Source organism: Vulpes lagopus, chromosome 19 (assembly GCF_018345385.1).
Source record: "Vulpes lagopus strain Blue_001 chromosome 19, ASM1834538v1, whole genome shotgun sequence".
Classification (NCBI taxonomy): domain Eukaryota; kingdom Metazoa; phylum Chordata; class Mammalia; order Carnivora; family Canidae; genus Vulpes; species Vulpes lagopus.
In genome coordinates, this window is record NC_054842.1 from 18,987,004 (window position 1) to 19,008,810 (window position 21,807).

The 21,807-nt window shown below is 42.8% G+C and overlaps 1 protein-coding gene across 2 annotated transcripts in view; it reads right to left on the bottom strand.

Moving 5' to 3' along the window:
- RARB (retinoic acid receptor beta) overlaps positions 1 to 21,807 on the bottom strand; it is a 172,918-nt gene that overhangs the window by 147,759 nt on the left and 3,352 nt on the right. The window lies entirely within an intron of this gene.

Genomic DNA, 21,807 nt, shown 5'->3' on the forward strand with positions numbered 1-21,807 from the left:
TTTTAGACTTCCCAGGGGGAAAGAGGCTTGTGTCATTCAATAAAACAACTGCACTCCAGCCATCCTGATGTGATTTCAGTTTGGGGAAGCAGTCTTTGAGGAATAATTTGGATCTGTTTTTTTGCCTCCTGCTTTTATTTATTTCCTTGCTTACTTATTGACTTGGTCTGTCTGGTGAGTGCATCCCCAGTAAGCAGCAGCCTCCAATGTGGCATCCAAACTGCTAACCAGATGGGCCGCCTTGCTTTGTCAGGGAATGGCCAAGACACAGGAACTTCTGCTCCTCGAGTGAGATGGATGCTTGGCTCCGTGGGTCCCTGCCCAGAGCAGAGTCAGCACCAGGGGTGCTGAGGGGGCTTCTCTGGGCTGCACACATGCGAAAGGAGAGAGTGAGCTGAACTCAAACCTGCGCTGACAGAAGCTTCTAGCCCCTATTTGAGACCTTTCCGTCCCCGCAACGTAAAGATGGCTGTCACTGGGGAAACAAAGCTAGAATCACCTTCCTTCTGGAAAAAATTCATTACAGATCTTGTTTGCCTTTAAATTATTGTTCCTTGTGATCCCTGGGTGGCTCAGCGGTTTGGCACCTGCCTTCAGATCAGGGCATGATCCTGGAGACCCGGGATCGAGTCCCACATCGGGCTCCCTGCATGGAGCCTGCTTCTTCCTCTGCCCGTGTCTCTGCCTCTCTCTCTCTCTGTGTCTCTCAAATAAATAAAATCTTTTTAAATGAATGAATGAATATTCCTCAAAGTGTGATCCAGATCAGCAACTGGCAACAGCATTCCTGGGCGGCGGGGGGGAGGCATTTGCTTAAAATTAGTGACTTTCAGACTCTCTAGGTAAAGGACCGTTTCTAACTCCCTCGCCCCAGCCCCTTGGGGGGGGGGGGATAAAATCCAATAAAAACACATCCCCAGAAGAAAAAAAACACATGCACACAAAGTGAATTTTTGGAAAAAGGGAATAAAGAATAAGATGCTTGAAACGCAAGCGACACCTTAAAGGAAAAGGAAAGCCGTCCTCGACATAAAACTCCTCTGTCAAGCTGCTGTAGAAGTTTCTATCCCGGGCTGTCCGCGGCCGCTATGCCTCCCCTGGGGAGCAGGCGGCTTAGGCAGGGCAGCCTTGGGCAGGTGGCACCGAGGAGACCCACTCCGAGGGCCTCGGACTTCAGAGCTCGGCAGACAAAACAAAAACAAAGTAAAGGGAATCTCCACCGACCGAGCCGGTGTGAACGCACAATACCAGCGCTCCCAAGTGACTGCCCCAACCCTGGGAGTGAATTCATGCCCCCAAAGAAAAGAAAACCAAAAAAAAAAAAAAAAAAAGAAAAAAGAAAAAGAAAAGAATTAACGCTGTTGCCTGTTTAAAAGGACTTGGCACTTGCGAACCTAACTCACCTGAGAAAACACAGTATAAATGTCCTTGTTGTTACAACACACCTGAGTGTCATTTAAACACACAGAAAGTCTCCAACAATAGCTCCCTTCACGATTCCTAACATGCTTGGCATTTTTCTAAAGGTTAGATTAAGTAGCAGATAACATTTTTAAGAGAGAGCACAGTATACTATTTTTTTTCCCCCTTTGTGAGAACTAATTTAGTGCTGCCTAAACCATGTTGACAGATTTCAGGATTTTATGTGGGGCCTGATTAGCAGCAGGCAGGCATCAAACGTTACGAGAGCCCTGCCTCTCTACTAGAACCTTCGGATGATTAAGACAGTATTTTAATGCACTCTCTGGGCAGCTGAACCTTAAAAGAAAAAGGAGTTGTAAAGCAAAAGGCATTTCCTGCATGGCCCCGGGGGAATTTTGAGCCCAGAGCTCCGGGACCCGGTGGGAGGGAGTAATTTCAGCTAATTAAGGGAGAATAGCAAAGTGTTGCATTTGGTCAAAACATTCAGTGGGGCTTCATTTTTGTTGGCACCAAAGAGAGCCGGTCTGGATTTTTTCCCCCTTTTTCTGTGGATTCACTGCAGGATTGCAGGGCCCACAGCTCACATACATTAGGGAGAAAGTCAAAGGAAACGCCAAAGTTCAACTAAAGTACAAGTAATTAGAACCAGATTCTCCGCTGCCTGCGTGTGCGCATGCGCGTGCGAGCGCGGGTGTAGACGTTTTATTAAAATATAATTTACACGCCTCGAAACGGTAGAATGGGGGAGGAAAAAAAAAAAAAAACTCCTCCGAACTGTCGCTCATTTGATTTTCCCGTCGCCTCCTCCTGGCGGGGGTGGGGGGTGGGGGCGGGGGGCGAGGTCAGCTTTTGATCGTCTTTCAGTAGAAGCGGTTTGTTTCCACACGCATGGGATTTGCAAATCTGTGACTCGCATCGCGAAGCTAGGTAACTGCCAAACAAGAAAACCTTTGCTTTCAAATGGTCTCGCCTCACTCTGCTGCTGGCTTTGTTATTATTAAGCAGCTCCAAGATTAGTCCTGGGTTTGGGGCTGGCAAAGGGGGGGGGGGGGTAGGGGGAAGGAAAACATCAACGCGGGGCTCTGGCAGTCCTGACTCAGTAACCTGCCCGTGACCCTGAGGAGTGTGTGTTTGCCCGGGTCACCGGGGATCCTGGCCGAGGGCTGGAGCTGGGTTATGAGAATCCCTGCTATTCTGACCACACATGCAACAGGTGCTGAACACAGGCAGGGGACAAAAGCAGGGGCGGGGGGGGGGGCAGTGGGGGAGACTTTGATTTTGGAGTCCTTATAGAAAAGCCTTGCTTTTCAAAGTTTTGTCCCGGGACCAGCAGTATCGGCATCACCTGGCAACTGGTTAAAAGGCAGGCTCTCAGCTCCACCTGCATAGGCCTGCCGAATCAAAACAGGCATCTTAAAACAAACAAACAAAAAATTCTTTTTTAATTAAGAAAAAATTCCTATGCATGTGAACATTTGAGACACCGCGACATGAAAATGTCTTATTACTGCTCTAATCTTCCGAGAATCCCAGTTTGCTGAGTCAATTTGGCGTGGAAACTCTGTCAGCTTCCCCCTTGCACAGGTCCTTACTAAATACCCCACCTTGTTAAGTACTTAATACATTGAGAACTTCAGGCGGTGTGTTTATGCTCGCCAGAAGCCAGAAGCCTTCCTTCTCTCCCACAGAATCCTGGCAGTGGACTGTAGTTGGCAGCGGGTTCAAAGTTGCACAGGAAGAGCCTGAACTAATAGTATCTGCTATTTACTGAGCACTTACTAGGTGCCAGGGGCGGTGCTAGTTGCTTAATACCTATTAACACATTTGACTCCTCCCCAAAACCAGGGGAAGGGAAGGGACCAGGAACTCCACACTTTAGGATTAGGAATTTAAAAAAACACCACTCTCAGCCTTTACAAAAGAGGCGGAAATGGCTTAATATCTATCGCTATTACTTTATGAAGATCCACAGCTTTTAACCTTCTCGTTTATTTTCTTTGCTAGAAACGTCACTGGATCTGGTCTGGTCAGGACTATTGACTAAAATTGAGACCTGCAGGATGTGTACCCCCCTTTCTTTTAAGTCATGGTGATAATTTTCCAAACACTGATCTGATTCCAGACATGGCTAAATTCGACAAGATAGTTTGGGCTTTAAAATGAGAGAGAGGGAGAGAGAGGGAGGGAGAGAGAGTGGCTCAGCATCCACTAATCACTCTATATTATAGCTACACCTGCCTGGGCTCACGGCCAGCAGTAGAAATTACTCCTGGGACTGACTTTTACCATGGGAAGTGCTGTCATATTTTCATAAGGGACCATGACACGTTCAACACCTACATTTCATTTTGATAATATGCTTTCTTGCTTCAAGGAACATAGTCGAAAATTATCTCATAGGTTGTTTTGGGTGACGTTTTTAACAGACGATGCTTTATATCACTATTTTCTAGGACATACTAAGATAGCTTATGACAGGGTTCAAATAAATTCTCCCTTAAAATCACTTAACGGGCCGACACATCTAACTACTTATTAATGATCTGAACTGAGAGGCATCAGAAATGGAACTGCATTAACTGAGCAAATGCTGGAACCAGTCTCGGGAGTCATGTATAGATGAAGCTAATTGCATTGCAATATTAAGGTCCCCCTGAAGAGTTTATCTCAACACCAAATGATTCAGTTCAATATTCTACTTCTAATCAGGATTCCCATAATTTCTAAAAAAGCAATTATTGCACTAATAAATGACATTCTATTATCTGTTCAAATTTCCTGCACATAAAGTTGATTAAAACTGTAGCACTAAAATATATATCATCTCAGATACAAAATTCTTTGCTTATGTATTGCTAATATATACTAAAAACCACGGTGATATCAGCCTAACAGAAGAGTTATGAAGGGATACTTTTTGGAATACGGTATTTAAAGGAGAGGATAATGAAATTATGCTGTATCACATGGGGATTCTTGCTATATCCCGAGAGCTGAGAAAGCTCAAGTTTGGTGGTGACACCAAAATTGAGCCCAAACTACCTTTCTCAACAAAATGATGATCTGCTTACTTGGCTTGTAAGTTGGCTGCAAAGAAGGTTTTTGGTTTTGTTTTATTTTTATAGGTACACACTCGTGAGTGGTGTCAAAATAACTTTGAAACCCACATAATCCTCGCTGGGTGGGTTTTCTTGGGTCCTAAGAAGAACTACAACACAGAAGCCTGCAGAAAACTGTGCGTAGGAAGTGATGGGAAGGGCATGGGCTTCCTGCCAGATGAACCTGGATTTGGATCCGTCTTTTAGGCACTTACTAATTTAATGGCCATACAGTTTTCTCTACTTTTCTGAGTCCCAGTTTCCCTTTCATGAAAATGCAGATAATCTTAAAATTCTTGTGGGTGAAGAAAGGGAGACAATATTTGCAACTTCCCTGGCACACAGTAAGTGGTTAATGAGTGACAGCCAACCCTTACCTCCATCACCCTCCCCCAACATTTCCCTTCTATCTTTCTTAACCCAGGGAGTGGTTCTTAACCAACATTGATTTTGCCCCCCAAGAGATATTTTGCAATCTCTGGAGACATTGTGGCTGTCATGATTGGAGGCTGCTACTGGCAGCTAGTGAGTGGGCTGAGGCCAGGGATGCTTCTAAACATCCCACAATGCACAAGACAGCCCTGCACCCTCCCTCTCCCCCAAATGAATTATCTGGCCCAAATTACAAGGAGTGCTGAGGCTGAAAACCTCAATCTAGGGTAAGGATGGTACTTGTGGGGAGACTTTAGGACAAAGCTGTGGAACAGCAAAGAAGATGATTTCCTGCAGCGCCAGAGAAGTGGGCCCAGCATCCTAGCGGGCAGAAGGCCTATACTAGGTTCCTAACCCTGCCACATACCAGCAGTCACTTTAGTTTCCAGAGCCTCAGGTTCCCGAATCTGAAAAGTGGAGATGGCAAGCATACTTACTACCTGGCAGGGCTAACACTTTGTGAACTCTATACAAATACATAAAAATAAACAGCCAGAACTTCATTATTAGGGTATTTAGGGAAATGTGGGTAAGTGCTATCTGAATATGACTAATATTGTTACCTGAGAAGATGACAGAAACATCTCTAGAGTCTAGTCAAACAGTAACATCATAACAATATTAATAGCTAACATTTATAGAGCATATACTGTGACCTAGCCTCCAGCCCCCATTCTGTTCTAAGAACGTTCCATATAGTAACCGGCTTGATCCCCATAATGACCCTAGGAAATAGGCAGTCTTAGTATTTTGTCCTTACGGGCAAGAAACTGGGGGCACAGTGGTTATGTAACTGTTTAAGGCCACATAGATGGGAACCCATGGGCAGGGATGGGGATGCAAATGGTCTGCGGTTCATGAGGAGTGTGATCATGGTGTTGGCAGAAAATAATGACGCCCCTACGACCACATGGAACTTCTCCAGCAAGAGGCTGACATATTCCCTGCCAGCAAGTTTGAAAATATACAGACTACATCTAAGATACACACACACACACACACACACACACACACACACACACACACACACAGAGTTATCCCAGCATAAAGACCAAAAGTAAAGCTGGAAAAGTAAAAAAGAAAGAAACTACGCATAGAGAAATAATGCCCTCTTTTCTTTCCAGTCAGAGCAATAAAGTAGGAAAGTCCCCCAGAAGCAAACACAGGAATTAGAAGGCGCATACACACCCACACACACCCACAAACCCCTCCCACATCTTCCCTGCCCTGCCGAGAAACCAACCCCCAGCAGGCAGAATGGCAGCAGCTAAAACCAAGGTTGCAGAGGCCTTTGGCAGTACTCCAAGGGCGTGTGACTACACACTGTCGGGAGCAGTCACTCAGGCCAAATGTGACCTGCACAACTGCCAGCTTTGGGGGCCAGGGGTGGGGGGCTGGGGGGCAGCTCTGGAAGCCCCACCCCTGAGATGGTTTTTCCCCTCTCTTGCCAGTGGGCCATATATACTCCTCTAACCAAAGCTTAATTGGCACAAGAAATGAAAGCAACATCCAGAATTCTAAAGTTGTGCTATGGCTCCTTGGTCACTGTCTACAGATCTGGAATTCTCCATGTTAGGGGCTGCATTACTCTCTTCCCAGGAGGACCAGGGTGGGTGAGAGAGTAACTAGAAGAAGGATGATAGAGAACATACTCCCTGCACCTTCTACTTACCTAAGAAGACTTTAACACATCAGGTCAAGAATGATGTGCTTGGCGACATTTAAAAGAATCTGAAGTTTCTATATGGAATGAGGTTTATGGAAATGCTGTAACTGCTGTGTTTCTCTTTCGTAACTGATTTTTTTTTTCAATGTTTCTTGAGAATGACAGCTTCAAAGTGTTTTAATTGTAGTTCTTAAAAACAAAATGGCTAACTCAAAGAAATTTTCACCAAACTTCCCATCATGAGCAGTCCCCAAGGTCGAGTCTTTTTTGGATATTCCTTCCTTTAGGGAACTTTCCAACTTTAAAGATAAGCCAAGGCATGTGGTTGGAAATGTGTCTGGGTTCAAATCCTAATTCTGCAACCTGCTGTGTGACTGTGAGCGTTACTTAACCTCTCTGAGTTTCAATTTCTCCTTGTATACAATGAGAGTGTACTCCTCATTGGGTCATCGTGAGCATTAAATTATAAATCACTGTAAAGTGACACAATGACAAGCGCAATGCCTGTCACATAGTATGGTACGGTTAACATCACTAAAGTATCAAGAATACACTTGTGTTGATGAATCTCAATGTTCGTTCTTTCTTTCTTTCTTTCTTTCTTTCTTTCTTTCTTTCTTTCTTTCTTTTTCCTTCTTTTCTTTTCTTTCTTTCTTTTCTTTCTAGGTTTTATCTTTAAATAATCTCTATACCCGACATGGGGCTAGAACTCACAACCCTGGAGATCAAGAGTCACGCTCTACTGACTGCACCAGCCAAAGTGCCCCTACCTTCCCATCTTTCTTCTACACTACACTTTCATGTCTTGATTTGCTGACCTTCACTTCCATTTTCCCATTTTCCTTGCTCAAATAGCTGTCCTTCCTCACAGAAGAGATTCTTTACAAGCTTGTACCAGGAAAGCAGTATGTGTCAGCTCTACCTCCTTATGATCTCTCTCAACTCCCTTTCTTCCTAGCCACTTGGGCATTAAGCCAACATGCTACTACAATCCTCTCTTCATGGGTTCTCCTGGCTCTTCTGGCTCATCCCTTTTTTGTAAGCACAGCACCCTCAGAGACAGCTTCCTTGAATACCTCCTTACATACTGCTTGGTGCTTAAGAGAGTGCCTGGCACCCAGGAGGGACTCAATTCACATTAGTTGAAAAACCGAGTGAGTGAAAGAAGAAAATCTGTGCAAAAAATTCTCATATGCAGGGCACCTGGGTGGCTCAGGGTGTAATCCTGGGGTCCTGGGATTGAGTCTTGCATGGGGATCCCCACGGGAAGCTTGCTTCTCCCTCTATGTCCCTGCCTTTCTCTGTGTGCCTCTCATGAATAAATAAACACAATCTGAAAAAAAAATTTTCATATGCAGTATCAAACCAATGATGATTGTTGTGGCCAGTTCAGGGGAATGTGCCAACAGCACCCATTACGTGGCATCGGATGACTCACGATGTGTTTGCTCTCACGTTACCCGCCGTGTGCTCGCTTATGACAAGAGCATGAAGAAGAGCAGGCTTTATTATCATTATCCGTGTGTTAATCTCCATTATTCACAGGAGGAAACTGAGGCCCAGAGAAGCTATAAGACTTGGTGAAGGTCACAGAGGGAATGGCTCGATCTAGAATGGGCTTCCTGAATCCACGTAGGGGGTTATTATAAATGAGAAACAAAGCACTCGTTTCTATTCCGAGGCCTCTTATTAATTTGTTAATGTTTTAGGACAAGGTCAGCAAACTTTTTCTGTGAAGGGCCAGGTAGTAAATACTAGTCTTGAGGACCATATGGTCTCTGTCACAGCGATTCAACTCTGCCACTGTAGGAAGAAAGCAGCGCTAGACAAGACATAAATGAACAGGCGTGGCATGTTCCAATAAAACATTATTTATAAAAACATACTACAAGCCAGATTTGGCTTAGTTTCCTGACCCCTGCTTTAAGATAAAGGAAATTAAAACTATCCCTTCTTATAGTAACTGTACTTGTTACTATAAAATCCATGCTTTTCTTTGCTTCCAGGGTAAAGATAGAGTATGACAGCCATATGTCACAGAGATGTGGGAAGTATTTTAAGGATGCTAACACTATAGTGCATATAGTATTTATATGCACTATAAATGTGTAAGGTCTGCACATTTCCTTCAAAACTAACCTCATGTACACATTTTTATTAGTTAGGGAGGTCAATATGTCTATCATAAATACATTTTAAAATTCCTTCCTACATATTCTGTCTATTGGGATTATTTATCGTGCCTTGTTCCCTGGCCCAGAGCCAAGCAGAATATGGGAGTTTTAATACCTTTAATCCATTACGTGGATTTTTTTTTAGAGCTCCATAAGACAAAATAAAATGCACTCTCATGGTCATATATGCAATAGACCTAATATACCACTTAATATTTCATGTCCCATTTTATATTTCAGTTGTGATGGTTTCCAGCTTTTTCAATGTGCAAAATGACATATTTTTCAGCCATCTTTTTGCTCCAATTTTTTTTGTTTGTTTGTTTAGAGACCGGACAAATCATAAACAATAATTCTCACTGTGGACTTTCAGGGGTGACTATCGTTGCTCCCCGATATTCTGAGGAGGTACTTGAAATGACTGTCCTCTGACATATGCCACCCAGTCCACTGCGATATGAACTGGTCATGCTTATTTTCAATTAGGCCGTGTTGCCTTGCATTGACAAAGAGGTATACATTTATTTTTACAGCTATTTGTATGGTAAGCGGCCTCCACAGATGGCCTGCTCAATGAACCACACCTCCAGGAATCCACGCCAATGTATAAGGCCCTTCCTCTTGAATCTGAGCTGCTACTGTGATTTCTGTCCGACCGACAGAATGTGGCAAGAGTAATGCTGTGTGACACATGAGCCTAGATCATAAGAAGCCTCGCAGCTTCCATCTGGGTTTCCAGGAATGCTTATTCTAGGGGAAGCCATATACAGAGCCCTGTGACCACCATGCCATAAGGAAGACCACATCATGGGAGGAGGCCACAGGGAGAGAAAGATGCTTATGGGGGTTTCCACCCATTCCAGCAATCTCAACTGGGGAGCTGGACACATTGACAAGCCTTCTTGAACATCCAGCCAGCTCAAACCCAGAGATGAGTCCAGCCCCGGTCACTTCCAAATGCAGCCATGCGAAAGAGCCCAAGTGAGACAGAACCTTGAAAGTTAATCAATTGTGTTTTAAGCCACTTAAGTATTGAGTTGGTCTGTTACATAGCAGTGAGTTAATTAACTCTATAATTATTAATTAAAGATAATTTTGGCAGAGTCATAAAGAACCTGCAGAAAGGGCTCACTTCAACTCTTTTAGATTCTTTAGACAATAACTTGACATCTCATGTACTGTGCGCTTTGCATGCATCCCTGTCAGGTACAAGAGCAATGGAATAATTCCATCTAAAAAATTATTAAGGAATTCTGCGTGAAAAGGAGTAGGATAATTGCTCAGCTATAAATTCCAGGACAATAATGACTAAAATATCATAGAATAAGGCTATTAAAATTTTTTTTCAAAAGTTGGCTGTAATGCAGTGGGTCCTTTTTTTTCTCAAACTGCTTATAAAACTCATTCATATCCACCTGAGCCCACATGTGAACACCACCTGCCTCTCACCTGCACACACCCTCTTTTATTTTGAGATGCAGATGTCTGCTTATAGGGTCGTTGTATTTTTATTTGTTCCTCCAGGGGACAGATTGAATTCTTCTCCCCACACTGGACATTGTGGTTCAAAATAACAGCAAAAGACCTGCAGGTAATGGGCTATAATACTCACTTGATACCCACTAAAGGAGGGTTTAGAACACTTGCTCTCCGTTACCTTTCGTGAAACATCTGTTTCATATGAGCCAGTTAAAAGTGCATACATCTGTAAATAATAAGCCTGTGTGTGCACATAATTTAATGAATTAGGACATAAAAAGGAATTGAACAGTAGGGGCACAGCAATTAGACTAACTGCCCATTTTGTTAAAAATGTATTGTTTCCAGCTTTCACTTGGAAACCCTCCTATTATTCTGTGGGTTCTGAGGCTTCCAACTTTCTTATTCCCCCTCCCCACAAAGCAAATAGGAGTTTACTTTGCATAGTTGGCAGAGGGAAGGCAACCCACATTATGCAAAGCTAGGATGGGAGCTTCCAACTGTTTGCTCCTACTTGGGAGACCTGAATTGGGTCCCAGAACCGGCCTGTGCCTGGGAACTCTCATCTGTAAGAAACAAAAGAGCAGTAACAGGGCCCTCCCCAGGTGACATAATTCATTTTGTGCACTTGGCAGAGATAATATGCACTTAATAAATAATTACGATGATGGTAGTTTTGCAGTCTCATGAAAATCAATCACAGCTTGAAGTTATTTGGGGCCCAGGTGGGTGGAACAGACCTTGCTCAAATTTTCTCTTGGTTTTTGATTTGGTCTTATTTCTCTTTACCTTCTTGACATCATTTCCTGGGATAGAAAATAAAAAAAGGGGAGGAGAGGAATGACCATGTCCTGGGTAACAGAAAATCCATTCCCAGGATCTGAAAACAAGTGCCAGAAGTCCAAGAAAACATCCCATGCCCGTTCAGGCCAGCTTTTCAGCTAACACATGGACAAAGGCTCACCTTAATGGCCAACTTGTACTTTCCAAGTTTTGACAGCTCCCTACAAGTTTACTTCGGGTCTTCTTAGAGACCCCAAAATATACACATAAATCAGAGACCACTTGAGATGTACTGAATTTTATGTTCGTTAATACTGAACTCTTCTCAGCATATTTCCTGAGCACCTACTGTGTGCCGGGCACTGGGTTAGGAAGTAGAGTAAGCCTATGTGAGCAGGAGAAGGTGCCTGTGGGAGAGACAGCATGGCATTCTCTAGAACACACAGTGAGCCTTCCCTAGAGTGTAACCTGTTCATCTCTGCCTCCCTGAAGTTGAAGATTTTCAAATTAGTTGAACATAGCTTGAAAATGTTGGAAGACACTGTGTGTCCATTTGAAAGCCAAGAGGGCACAGAGCACAGGAATAGAATTTGATGCTACCTGATATATGATTGCTACAAGGAATATAATTGAAATCCAGAGCACCGGGATTCTGGGAAAATCTTGGTTTAGCTCTATAGTTAGTCAATAAGTGTTGCTCTGCATTTGCCAGGCCCTAGGAAAACTAGTTCCACCCCGAAGGAAAACAAGTTAAACAATGACCCAAATCACCACCCTAATATTCTGTTTACATTCCACTCCCCTAATCTATTCACCATCTACATAAAGAGATAATTAGAGCTCCTTAATAGCAATAGGAAAGAAGAAGGGCTAAAGGAAAATTGAGAAGGAACAAATACTGGGAAAGTATTAATAGTATGGAGAGCTGCACTGTTCAATACAATAGTCACCAGCCACATGCAACTACTGAAACCTTAATAGATTAAAATGAAATAAAAAATTCAGTTCCTCAGACATATTAGCCACATTTCCAGTGCCACACAGGGCGAGCAGCTACTATATTGAACAATGCAGAATTATAGATCATTTCTATCGCTGTAGGAAATTCTATTGGACAGCACTGATAACTAGTATACCAAGTGGTGGTGTGCTTGAACATATCTATTGACTTAACCATAATTCATTCAGTACTGACCAGGTACTAAGTATTAAGCTAGGACTGGAAAACAGAAAGACACAATACCTGACCTCAAAAATGTGCCAGGTTAGAAAGGGAACACAACTGATAATACAAAACAGAAAAAAACACAAGCACAAAAAAGGAGAAACGGGTAGACACACAAGAGTAGTTAGGTGTTCCCTGTAAAATTTTTCAGCTTTTCTGAAAATATTTCAAAAATACTTTCTGAATAAAATATGGGGGGAACATCTATTTACTGAGTACTACAGGGTCTTTATATACATTTTTATTTAAGTCTATGGTAAGCTTTCAGGGTAAGTAGCCTGGATCCATTTTACAGATGGAAAAATGAGGGAACCTGGAGCTCTAGCTCCCACAGCAGAGGCAGTGCATAAAGAATGTCCAGCTCCACTGCATCACACATGAGCACAGGGGCACAGGACAGCGCTGTATCCCTATAACACAGGGCAGCATTTCCAGATTTAGATCCACTTCCATTCAGAACCTACTATATGATCCCTTGATCTCTCTTTTTTTTAAAGATTTTATTTATTCATGAGAGACACAAAGAGAGACAGAGGCAGAGACACAGGCAGAGGGAGAAGCAGGTTCCATGCAGGGAGCCCGATGTGGGACTTGATCCTGGGACTCCAGGATCACACCCTGAGCCGAAGGCAGGCACTGAACCACTGAGCCACTCAGGGATCCCCGAGAACCTACTATGATCTCTAGTAAGTCACTTCATTGCATCCGTCTGTCTCTATTTCCTCAACATAAATAATTCAACAATAGTTTCCAAACAACCGAACAAACAAAACCCCAGGTAGAACATGGCATATAAAAATCCAAAACAGAGCACTATAATGCATTTCAAATGTACCTGAAATCATTGAAATTGAGCATTGTGGGAGAAGCTAATAATCATAATTATTTATGTAAATTTCATTAAGCAGTAATAGTTTTGTGAGGTTTGGGACCCTCTACAGAAAATACATACTGGGATCCCTGGGTGGCGCAGCGGTTTGGCGCCTGCCTTTGGCCCAGGGCGCGATCCTGGAGACCCAGGATCGAATCCCACGTCGGGCTCCCGCTGCATGGAGCCTGCTTCTCCCTCTGCCTGTGTTTCTGCCTCTCTCTCTCTCTCTGTGTGACTATCATAAATAAATAAAAAATTAAAAAAAAAAAGAAAAGAAAATACATACTTAGGGGAACCCTGGGTGGTGGCTCAGCGGTTTGGCACCTGCCTTCACCCCAGGGTGTAATCCTGGAATCCCGGGATCGAGTCCCGCATTGGGCTTCCTGCATGGAGCCTGCTTCTCCCTCTGCCTGCGTGTCTCTCTCTCTTTCTCTGTGTGTGTGCGTGTCTCTCTCATGAATAAATAAATAAAATCTTAAAAAAAAAAAAAAAAGAAAACACATACTTGGGGCACCTGGTGGCTCAGTGGTTGAGTGTCTGCCTTTGGCTCAGGTTGTGATCCCAGGGTTCTGGGATGGAGCTCCCATCAGATTCCCCACAGGGAGCCTGCTCCTCTCTCTGCCTATGTCTCTGCCTCTTTTTCTGTGTCTCTCATGAATAAATAAAATCTTTAAGAAAAAACATCCTTAAGATAGATGGCAAATCCCAAAATGGCGATGTAACTTCATCATCTCCTAGGAAGCTTTCTTGCCCACCCCTTCCTTTCAAGTGATGGAAGTGTACAACGGTGATGCTTCAGGCGGAGGTATCACCAGTAGGATTGCCAGTAGCCATCCCTACAGGAGGGTAACCAATGAACCGGAATAACACAAGAAACCTTACTCCTCATCTCTCACCTTCCTGTGACTCCTCCATAAATACAAGACTCATCCTGCCCCAATGCCTACGAGCTGTGGAGGGATAAGAACCATGCAGACTTGAGCCACAAACAGGATGGAAAACAGGACAAAAGAGGAGAAAATGGCCTCACACTTTCTTCCACAACATAAAAGCCTGTGGCTTCTGTTGGAGGAATAATGTTGTCAGAGGGACCTAGGTGAGTTACAGTTCCTTGACTTCTCTCTTTTTCACATTTCCCCCCAAACCAAAACATGCCATGGTCTTTTCTCCACATGATGAGGGCCTAAGAAATTTTTCCAGGAATTCTTCATGCAGCTGACAGCGATGAGATTTAAACTGGAAGTGAGGACCTCCACACGGAGAATGGAGGCAAGACCTTCCCGGGGTTGACAGTGCAACTCCCTGTCCCTGTGCCTTGGGCCACACTCCTCTCCTTGTCTGAGTGACAACTGCCTCCCCTATACAATGAGGAGAACTGCACCTTCCACATGGGATTGTTTGCGAGGATCAACTGATGACAACGTTCCCAGAGTCGTGAGAGTAGAATTTTGTGAAATACATAACCAGCCAAACAACAACAAACCACAGCCCACCATACTGCTTCAATTTAGCCCCTACTGTCAGAAGACAATCATTCCTTTCCTAGAGAAGGTGTGCCTCTTCGAGAAGACGGTTGTTATGGTGGACTAAGGATGTATGCACTTTCTTTGTCAATCTGCATTCAGAGGCGGATTTTTGGGGGATCTGGGCTGGCCCCAGGGCACCTTACCCAGCAGAATACTGTGCAAGTGACTTGTGCCAGCTCTGCATCCAGCCCCTCGGAGAACTGGGAGCTTCCGTTTCCTCCTTGCCTCTCAGAATACTGCTGCCATGCTGTGAGAAGCGCCGGTCACATGCAGCTACTCCAGTTGACAGCCCCAGCTGAGCTCCCTGCCAACGAGCAACATCGTCGACTGCCAGCCATGGGAGTGAGCCTTCCGGGACTTGCCGCCGTGCAGCCTCAGCTGACATCATGTGGAGCAGAAGACCTGCCCAGCTGAGCCCAGTCCATCCACAGACTAATGAGATCGTAAATTGTTAGGCCACTAACTTTGGGGGGCGGATGGTTACATAGCAAGAAGTCATAGAAACAATCGTAGAGAAGGAGGTAATTTGTTAAAAAGCTAAGCTAAGGGCAGCCCCAGTGGCCCAGCGATTTAGCGCCGGCTGAAGGCGGGGGTGTGATCCTGGAGACCTGGGATCGAGTCCCACGTCAGGCTCCCTGAATGGAGCCTACTTCTCCCTCTGCCTGTGTCTCTGCCTCTCTCTTTCTCTGTGTGTCTCTCATGAATAAATAAATAAAATCTTTAAAAAATTAAAAAAAATTTTAAAGAAAGCTAAGCTAATGAGACGTACCCCCAAAGAACATTATTTAACAAACACTCTAAAAATATCCACACAAGAGTCTTCATGAAGCAAGTTCAGAAGGTATACACTTACTCCACTGCTCAAGTGAATTTTAAAACACTGCTACGTATGCCACATTTAGAAATTACCTATGAGGCCTACACACAGGAAAACCTCTGCTTGCTCCTGTGACAAAAATGTTTCACCCACCTGATCCCTCACCTGATGCACCAGCTGCAGTTACAGTAGTTTTGAGTTCTTTCCATAATCAAAGTCATGTGCCAAGTCCCGAGGAGATACTTGTGTCTGTGCTATAAGGGGGCTGTGTCACGGTGACTTGTGCACACAATTTCTCCCACACTTTACGAGTCCAGAGAGAGCCAGGACCAGGTAGGAATCATCTTGGTGTTTGCCCATAGAACAGAACATAACGGAGTGCCTGGAACATGGCCGACCCAAGAGGTGTTTGCTGAGTAACAATGCAAGATTTAATCCATCGCTGAGCAATAAAATGGACTACACCCCTGATGCACCTTTGGGTGAAGTTGCATTGTAACAGTGCTCACATGTAAAAAAGCAATCATTTGTTCTAAATCTGGGGGTTTGGTTCAATGGATGCCACTGAATCAGGGCCAGGACTACCCAAACAGCAACCAGTGGGAAGAACTGTCACCTAGTTTATGAGCCACAGACAGAGGAACCATTTCACTGGGGACAAGAGATACCAACTGAAACAGCATGTTTGCTATTAGCAAAGACACATGAGCCACAGGTGTCACGCTGGAATCAGAGCAGAAAGTCTGTCTCCTCGGTGGCTTCTATATGCTTTCTGGGCGAGAACAGAATCCTCCTTTACAGGATCTCTGATCTTTCTGCAAATCCTGCAATGTAGACATTATATTCCCATTTCACAGCTGCAGAAATTAATCCTGTGTCAAGTCAGGCTATTCCCAACATCTCAGACCAGCAGGCAGTGGCAGGGCACACGGGTGGAGAGATGCATGGGAGGGCAGTCGACACGAGTGGGCACACAGAGGAGAAGTGGTAAAACTCTGAGAGAATGGCGACTTTTCACAGCCCCTGCTCTGGGGGCAAGAAAATCATTCTTTGCCAGAATGCTCTAGAGGGACAGGTAATAGGATAACCTTTGTCAGAATATAGGCAACTTCTGTCCACTGTAAGCCCAACACGGGTTTCTGGAAACTTGCCCAAGTAGCAGAGAGATGCCCTGTTCTACTGCATCCTCCAACTTTCTTTGCAAATCCAAACCTGTTCATCCTATCTCTAATTCCTATTGTTCCCTCTGATAAGCAGGGCCCCAGTGAACAATTAAAGCTTTCAATAAATAATCTCTAAGCACATTCATTTGATTGACTGTTATTTGATACAGCAGTTAGTTTCAATGGGGCAGTTAATATTGATCACATAAAGTACTCCAGACAAACATGAAACAGTTCCAGAACTCCATGGATTATTACCCTTTATCTGCCAGTCATCTGGGTTACTTGTAATGGTCACGGAATTTAAAATCAATAATAACAATTAGTGTTCTGTACACCAAAACGGATGAATCATGTGAAATGGGTTTTCATATAAAATCAAAGGTAAGGCAGCCTGCAACATGGAAAAAGGCTCTGAATTTCCAGCACACATTTGGCAAAGTACCTTTCAGGCAAGTCTTCCAAACAGGCGGCAAGAGAGAAAGAAAGGTATTTAGGAGAAGATGTGGCCATAAAAACGCATGTGAAACCCCTGACAATCTTAACCCAAAAGGATAAAGCATAAAAGATAAAAAGTGATCAAAGTGAGTGCTAACAAACGTAGTAAAATTAATGGGACTGGCAATTTACTTCCTCTAAGATGCGCTTCTAGCTACCTTTTTCCGCTTCTGATTCATAGGCATTAATTGTGATTTTTTTGTAATAAAATGGCAACAACAGTATTTTAACTCCATGGCACCACTACTGTAATGTCTGGATAATTAAAATGCAAAGCAACAGAGAAATGTTTCATCATTAAACTGTAACCAGCGCACTATGTGAAATCATCCATTCCAAAGACTTGTTTTTCATCAATTATTTGTTATTTATCTGATGTAAATATAAGAAGGACTAATTAAAATGTATGCCTTTTTACACAGCTTCTTGTCATTAAAGCCAATGAAAGCATTCTGAGGACCATAATGAAATAATTATGTTTGCCTTTAAGAATTCTCTTCAATAACACATGGCAGTACTGAGCTAAATTAAAACATCAGGAACTAAATTTCGCTTGCCTCCATTTCCATTTTACTTAATTATACCCCCAAGCTTTCCAATAGACCAGACCCTAAAAAATCTTTTGAAGCTGAAACAGCCTTCAGATCATCAGCCTTTTTATAATTACGGACTTTGATAACAAGACATAGGTACTGTAGCCCCGAAAGCTTTAATATTTCTGAGAAGAGGCATTTATTAGGTGAGGTCTTCATTTGCTCTGGAAATTAGAGAAAAACCGAGATAAATGTCTGATCCAAATTTTCTACCAGTTAACAGACATACTCGTCTTACGGTCTCATCTGCATTACTTCTACCAGAGTATTTTGGAATCAGCAATTTGGTTTTTCCTGATGTGGTCAAATGCAATCTGTGGCAAACAGTAATTGGTCAATAATAACAAAAAAAACATTTCACCATATCTGGGTCAAATCAGGAGAGTCACCCTTTATTCCACACTCAAACTTGAAAACAACAACAACAGAGCAATCTTTGAGAAAAGAGTAGAGTCTGGAGAACCTGTGAACTTGGAAAAAAAAATAGGCTCTTTCATTCGAGATTCCCCTCCGGACCTCAAATCACAGATACTCGCGAAGGCAAAAATAATCTGTGTTTAAGAGAAAAGACAGAGAAAGGAGAGCAAAAACTGCTGGACGCTGTCAGGGCTGGTGGCCTGATTGAAATGGTTTTAGCAGCGCTGTCATATGATGCGGATGGGGGTGGGAACTTGGTACTTAGGAAAGTAAATAGGAGTCCCAGGGATTGACTGACAAGGTGAATTCCCTCCCATTTTGTTATACAGAGAGTTGGCGGGGCTCAGGGGTGATGGGATTTGGTGACTGCTGGATAGACCGGCTCAAGACACATCAGAGGAAAACTGTGGACAGCTGGAAAACAAATACCTATTCTAGGACAACGTAAAATTGCAATTATATTCTCAGAATCTGCTTTTAGAGAAATCACTCCCTTCCACCCCAGTGACTCTTTGTTCTATTTAGAGGAATCTCCTTTGGGGAATGAGGGACATGGTCACCCACCATCACTCCTGTGGAAAGTAGCTTTCTTCATGCCCCCCCCAACCCCCACCCCCAGCTGGTTCAGTTCAGCAGCAGTGGGGGGGGGGGGGGAGGCCTGGAGACTCCTGGAATCCATGGGCCCTGACTAGAGGAAATGCTTGGCCAGCCTGGGTCGCCTGGCTGACGTCAGTTCCTGTTATCCTCGCCTTATCGTACAGGGGACCAAGAGTCTTATCTTACTGAATGGCCCCCTTTCGCTCCCCACCCTGCAAGTCCAAAGAAAAAGCAAGTCAGCAGTTCCATTGCCTGTTTGAATTCTCATCTAAGAAGCTCTGAAAGCTCAAGATAAATAATAAAGCTCAAGACAAATGATACCTGCAGACTCACCCTTACTACTTCCCAGGTGGAGAGAACTTGGGCAACTTTTTTTTTATTATTCATTTAAAGGGGTTTAGGGGCGTGGGGTGAGGCGGGAATCATAACTTCTTAACGATGAGGTAAGGAAGCCAGAAAGGAAAAAAGAATTCAGGGCAACATATTGACTGATGAGGTTGTGTTATTAGATCTTACAGATGGGGAAGGTTATCTCATCTCCTATTTAACAAGAGGTACTTAGGCCAAGCCACTTACAGGCAGGATCCTGATAAATCTGGAACCTGAGTTAACTCGGCTCTCCTCTCCCCATCACCACCCGTTTCAACTTTTTAAAAGAAGCTGGCCGAGAACTGCTACAGATTTGTTCCTAGTGATTCCATTTAATAAGTCGACCCCTCCCCCACTCCCAATACACACATGTGCTGGAATCAGAACCACAGCCATAAAACTTAAATCCATTTTGCAAGGGGTGCTATTTACAGATCTACAGTTTGCCACAAAAGGAATTCGTGTTCAGAAGAATGACCCAGAAGCACAAGGCGGTGTTCAGTCATAATGGAAAAATTAAACTGCGAGCGCTCTAGCTATATTGACCATAGAATCCAAACAAAGACTTTCTGTGCCACTCCTGGGTTCAAGGGGCAGCCTCAGAAATGTCGTAATATTGAAATATCTGGCATATTTCCATGATTTATGTGGGAATTGTGACAGTATATCTGGAAGTGGGTTATTCTAGAAAACCAGAGATGTACGATTGCCCTAACTACCCTATAATTTGAAAGGCAAGATTCTACATTAATATCTTTTGGAAAGGTTTTTAGCCAAGATTTTTCTGATTAACCTTCATCAAAAGCTCCCATTTCCAAAAGAATGTATTTAATTGACAGTTAACTGAATCTATAGTAGAACGTTTAAAATATAAAAATGTCATTTAAAGATAAATTTACTGGCACTTACATGTAACTCAAACTCTATAGAAGATTCTTTGTAAGATGTTCTAATATGAATACTGCGTTTATTGTTTAATAAGTCCTGTGTGACCTGAAGAGAGTTCTGTATTTTGCATCTCGGTTTCACATCTCTATTTTCCTCCTAGACAGTAACTTTCTCATTTAAAAATTCCTAGCCTTTTGTAAAAAAAATAATAATAATAAAACAAAGAAACAAAAAAATCTGATTTTAAAGATTACAAATTCCTTGAGAGCAGAATTTACAATCTTAATCATTTCTCATGTATTCCGTTCAGAGATAGTTTATTGATGCTGGTAGAATGTACAAAGGAGAAAATGTATGATTTTCTTCCCTTTTCCTCTCAGAGACTTAACATGTTAAAGATAAAATTACAAGCATCTGATATCCAGAAGAACGTTTTTACTTTTATGTTTTAAAGTTCATGACAGTACTGACTGGTTATATATGGTCAAAGCCAGGCTTCCAGAAATAAGAACAAAACTTCTGTTTCAGGTCAGTTATCAGAAATGGCCATTCCGATCATTTATCTAATAAGGTTGGTTAAATAAATAAATAAATAAATAAATAATAAATAAATAAATTTAAAAGGCCTGTTTCAAAGCAAAGGCTTTCGCATTTGGGCTGGCGAATCAAACGCCAACTGGAGCTTCCAGATCAATTCCATAGCCTAAGTTTAAGAAGACAGAGGTCTACTTCTCCTATCTTATTTTTTGGAATCCACACTCTATGGTGAGAAAATTTAAAACTTCTGCTTTGGTTTTTTTTTTTTTTTCTTTCCTTCTAGGTTGCTCATCAACTCTTCCCTACCCAAAGTACCAAGTTATCAGCGTAATGACAAAATTTTAGTATTTTTTTTTTTCCTACAGGGGAGGAAAACTTTGTGAATCTTCTGCTTGTTTTCAAGTGACCCTATCTTGTGTTCGGGAGATGTGAGCAAAAGTCCCTTTTCTTTTTTCTTTCTGATGGTATTAGTTACCACTGTCATGTGGCTGAGAAGCAGAAAATTATGTCCTACTTTAGAAAAACAATTGAGCCTTTTCATCGAAATATTTATTCAAAACCCCATTCAATTCATACGGTGGCTGTCAGTCTTTATTTCAGTCTTTATTTCGTCTCTTTCAGAGAGTATCTTTGATTTTGCCACTTTGACCCCAATTTATATCTCACTAGGAGAGGATTTGGATACTGTGTAATACTTAAAATTCAGGTCCCAGGGCTTTGAGAAGGGGACTTTTCTTCCTTCCTTGATCACACATCACTGTTTGTTTTTAAAACAGATGATTTATCCTCTTTAAATGGGCAAAATACTATTTCAAAAAGAAAATATCCTTTTTTCCTTTTTTCTTTTGATGGGCTGAGTATGGAGATGACGGGGAAGAGGGCCAAGAAGTTGTCACACTCAGGATTTCACCGAAAGCAACTATATTTAGACCACAAATATTAGGATTTATCCTATGCCCACTGAGCAATGAATGCTGAAAACATCTGGAGCAGCCCTAAAACCGAGATAATCCAGGAGGCACATGAATAGAAACTTTGTGACTATGATACCTTCCAGGGGCAGTCTTAAATCGTATTATTTATACCACATTCCCTTAGAGCCCGCTAATCCTGACTTCGAATTTTTATAACAAGCCATTCGCAGGCCCTACTCCAACCGGTAGCTGGTTGGCATGTCATTTATCTGTCGTTAAAATTTTAAAAAGAAAATAAAAAGAATATCCTAACCCCTTTCAAAGACCGCTTCTGATGT